Source organism: Curcuma longa, chromosome 21 (assembly GCF_044706935.1).
Source record: "Curcuma longa cultivar G26 ecotype Majalengka, Jawa Barat chromosome 21, ITB_CL_G26_1.1, whole genome shotgun sequence".
In the NCBI taxonomy this organism is placed as follows: Eukaryota; Viridiplantae; Streptophyta; class Magnoliopsida; order Zingiberales; family Zingiberaceae; genus Curcuma; species Curcuma longa.
This window is the reverse complement of record NC_133881.1, coordinates 11,201,141-11,206,508: the sequence shown is the minus strand read 5'-3', so window position 1 is coordinate 11,206,508 and position 5,368 is coordinate 11,201,141.

The following is a 5,368-nucleotide window of genomic DNA, read 5'->3' as shown; positions in this document are numbered from 1 at the left end:
ATTTATAATCAGAAAGAGAAAACCACGTAGTTGTAGTAGCTGCAGCAGCAAGAGCGCGACCTGGATCTTCACCTTCGGCTCAGGCCTGAGTTTCTCCTCTGTTCCTTGCCCCATCGTTGCTCACTGGACCTCTTGCTTTCTTGATGGACTACTAATGGAAGGTTACAAGTCCTCTCGCATCCAGCAACCCGGCTCCGGCTCCACCCTTACGACCCTAACTATATAACAGTGTCGGACTTATTTAGAAAAATAATAGACTGTATAAAAATATAGTATGAAATTCAACATGACACACACAAGGTCTGGAAGTGGATCTCCAGACCTTGTGTGTTCATGCTGCATTTTTATGTAGTCTATCATTGCTTAATTATTTATAACAGAGATGTTTAAGTATTTAAGATTTTTTTTAAAAAATGGAGATGTTGAAAGAGATATTTTAAATAAAATATAGACACAATAGTTGAAATGGAAGAGAGCATTAGGTGCTTTGTTAATTGTAAAATACTTTTAAAATTTAAAATTTTTTTACAAAATGATGGCTATATTTATTATGTTATATGAAGCTCAATATTAGGATATGATTCAAATACACGAGCAAAAAATGAGAGTCGTAAAGATGAGAATATTAAAATAGATATATTGACATATGAGAATAAATAAAATAAGAAGTAAAAATATTAAAGAGAAATTCAGGATTATGCTTATTGAGGAATAATTATGAAAGATGCATGTTTAATATGGTATGAATAAGTATTTAGATAATCTTATTAAATGATGTAGAATTATAATAAATATGTATATTAAATAAGAAATATATATATATATATATATATATATTTATTAATAATGAATGATATGGGATAAGTCTAATGATGCATAGCCACTGAGTGGAATAATTTTTGTTGTTATTGTGGTAAGCTCAATTGATGTATACACTACAAAAATAACAGCATTTAGTAATGAAATATTTCATTACTATTCCGTCGCTATAATGAGTTAACGATCGAATAGCGACGAAATTATTTTGTCACTATTTTTTCAGTCGCATATGTCACTTTAGCAATGGAATTTAAATGGAGGAGGCGTCGCCGGGAAGAGAGCAGGCAGCGCGCGAGCAGTTCACCGAGAGAGGGAAAGAGTCGCGTAGGAGGAGAAGAAAAAGCTTGGAAATCCTAAAAATTATGATATTAGCGACGAAATTTAAATTTTCGTCGCTAATCATCGCAACACCGCGGTTGAAATAGGGTTCGGCTGACTCAAAAATTAGCGACGGATTATAAAATTCCGTCGCTCAAGTCGTAATTTCTGTAATTCCGTCCCTTATTTTGTGACGAAATTATTATTTTCATCGTTAAAATAGCGTCGGATGATATTTCCATCGCTATATCTGTCATTATTTCGAGGTTTTAGCGACAGTGTAGAGACGGAAAGAAATACTTGTCGCTAAATTAACCGTTAGCAACAGAATTATTATATTCATCGCTAATATTAGCGATGGAATAAAAATCCGTCGCTATTTCTGAAATTTCTTGCGGTGCTAATTTATCTAAGATCATAACATTAGAGTTTTCCCCAATATATTGGGTTCGATTATCAGCCCTTTGGGAGAGAAAATTGTTCGCTATTACCCTAACAAAATCATAATTTTCTTTTCCTTTAAAAAAAAAAATATGAATCAACTGGCCGTCAGTCCTCAACATCAAGGGCGCCCCCATGTGTGGGTGGGAAGCCACTGTTCCTCATATATATTTTTTAAAATTATATATAATATTATAATTGATGATTAAAAATTATATATATTATCTCAAAAAAAAAATTCAGTTCTTTCCTTTACTCGTAAAATGGTAAAAAAAATTCTATTCCTATCACGGACTCATCGTCGTTGCTTCTGAATTGCAAAAACTCTCCTGAAAGATCGATGGACGATGATATATAATTCAATAAACCTTGATCTTCAAGCTCGAATTCCACCAGTCTGACACCGATAGTTTCTGATCTAGATCTCTTATCCAAACTCCAGTTCGAGGTGATATTTTTACTTCCTCTCTTTTTATTTTTCTTTCTTTTCTATATTTGTGGTTTGCGCTATTGCACTATCTTTTGCTTTGTTTATTTGTAGAGTTTAACAAATTGATGTTTTTTGATGGAGATCTAAAGTTATGTTACGTTGTTGCATTTTTTTTTTATTTGATTCTGAAATTAATATCATTAATATTTTAAGCATCAATTGTGAAGTCTTATTTTTTTTATGTAGGATATTGTATTCAAATGTCAATTAAAATTTATTAAGCCGTCAATCGGATAATCTCATAAATATAGTATATTTTAGTATTTATTTATTATCAGTCTCTTTTACATGACTTTAGAAATTATAAGAGCCAAGTTCTAATTTTTTAATTGAGATCCAGTGCTAATATAAAAAAATAAAATTTTTATTTCTATTTTGTGAAGTATTGATGTATTATAATTGTGAAATATAATTTTTAAAAATTATTATGTATAATTGTGAAATAAAATATAAAATTAATTTAGGATTTTTAGAAAATTTTATTTGCTATTTGTTTCTATTTTTTTTTTGAAAAAATAGTCATTAAATTATGTGATTATGTTTTTAAAATATTATATTAATGATAAATTAGATTAAATAACAATGTTAAGGTATTTTAAGAAGATACGAGATGCACCAACTTCAAATAGGGTGTCTCTCCCTCCACCACCTCCTCCTCTTTCGTCTCTTCCACCACCTCTTGATATTAACTCGAATGAGTATTATAGTGATCCTGGATTAAGAAAGAAACATCCTCGAGTATAATGTAAATGAAAGGGATATTGTTCGATGTTACTATTTGCAAAAAGGTCCATTTTAGCTTAAGACATGTGAATTTCTTTGGCGTTCTTATCCAAAAGAGAAATGAAGATTTCGAGCTATATGGTTCAGTAATTATCCTAATTGGCTAGAGTATAACATTACAAAAGACACAACCTTCTATCTTTATTGTTATTTATTGAAAGTTGATCATGGTGGTTAAAGTGGTTAAAGTGGTGGTGATTCTTTTAAGGGATTTAAAAATTAGAGAAAGACAGAAAAACTTGATGAACATGTTAGAAATCAAAGCAACATTCACAATAGGTATATGATGACGGCATATGACTTAATGAATCAAAAATAGCACATTGAAACTTGTTTGGCCAATCAATCTAGTAAGATAATTATCGATTATTGTGTTCGTTTGACATCATCAATTGATTTTTTGTACGTCAAGGATTACCATTTCATGGTCATGATAAATTCACAAACTCACTGAATCATGATAATTTTTTTGAACTGTTAAGATTTTTTGTTAACCACAATACGAATATCAATAGAGTTGTACTGGACAATGTACCCTCAAACCTCAAACTAACATTGCTTAAAATTCAACAAGATATTATCAGATCCATTGCCTATTTAACCACTAATTTTATTTTTGGAGATCTTGGTGATGAATTATTTACTATATTGGTTGATGAAGCTCTTGATGTATCTGTTAAAGAGTAAATGACAGTTGCTTTACAGTTTGTATAGATGAAAGGGGAAATATTGTTGAATGCTTTCTAGACATTGTGCATGTATGCGACACTACTGCCTTATCACTTCAGCCTGCTATATCTAATTTGTGGGGGTAAAGATACGATGGAGCTAGCAATATAAGAGGAGAATTCAATAGCTTAAAAAACTTAATTATAATGGAGAACAAGTCTATTTATTATGTTTATTGTTTTGCTCATCAACTGCAACTTATATTTGTAGTTGTTGCTTAAAATAACATGAGGATTTCTACTTTTTTGATGTTGTTGCACAGTTGAACAATATTATTGAAGCATTATGCAAGCAAAGAGACATACTTGGTGAGAAACAATTTGAAAAAGTTATTGAAGGAATTTGCACTAGTGATATCTATACTAGGTGAGGTATAAATCAAGAAAAGACATTGAAAAGAACTGGGAGTATAGGATGGGGTTCACATTATAATATACTATTGAATTTGATATGCTTGTATCCCTTTGTTATTGATGTCTTTTTAATTGTTAAAGAGAAGAGAAAATATCATATATAAGCTAAGGGTGCAAGCAAATAATCTGTTGGAATTGATGTAAAAATATGAATTCATATTTCAAATGCACTTAACGAAGAATATCTTGGGAGAATGATTTGTCGTAAGCTTTGTTAAGAAAAAAAAATCAAGACATCGTAAATGTCATGATTCTTGTAAAATTAAACAAATATCAATTACAAACCATGAGATATGATAGTTGAGATTTGCTACTAATTGAAATTTCTTTATTTTGCATTAAAATGAGATAGCCACCTCGCATATGGAAGACTTGTTCGTCTTTCATGGGAGATCACAATGAAATATTAAAGGAAGGATAAATCTTCACTATTATCGTGTTAAAATATTTTATGAAATATTAAATTTGCAACTTCAGGAGTTGAATAGTCACTTTAATAAGGTGAACACAAAGTTGTTATGTATGACTTATTGTAATCCATCGAATTCATTCTCTACTTATGATAAGAGAAAATTACTTTAGTTTGTTCAATTTTATCCATCTAATTTCTCCCTGATAGAGTTAATGCAACTTGAACATTAACTTGAGAACTTTATTTTTGACATGTGAATAACAGTCAATTCTATGAGGTTGCAGAAATTAATGAGTTTGTTAAAAAGATGATTCAATTGAAGAAATATTGATTGTATCGTTTAGCATATTTACTTTTAAAATTAGTATTGCTATTACCCATTATAACTGCAATAGTAAAGATATTATTTTCAACAATGAAAATAATCAAAATCTCACTCCCTAATTGGTTGAGAGATGATATAATAAATAATTATTTAAAATTATATATTGCGACAGATGTACATGATACAGTTGATAATGAAATTATTATTTAATATTTTTAAAATAAAAAATCTTAAAAAATATTATTATAAAAATATTTAAAGTTAATATATAATTTTTATCATATATTTTATATTATATTATTTTTCTAATTTATTAAATTCCCATGGACGCCACTACTCAGCATTGATGAGAGGCAATTTTTAATATCTCTGGAATCAGCACTAATTCTACTAATTGGGGGCGTAATTTAGATGGTAGCCCCAGGATTTGAGTCATAGAAATTGACTCAGATTATTATTATTATTTTTATCATGCTGAAAAAACTTCCAAATCAACGGACAAGCACCCCAAAAAAATAAGCCTTTTCATTTCGAAAATCAGGTAGAAACCCATGCGGATCATCTAAACCCTGTTAAGCCTAAATACTTTCAAATTTAATTATTATAAGAGTTGTGATTCATAATTATTATTATATTTT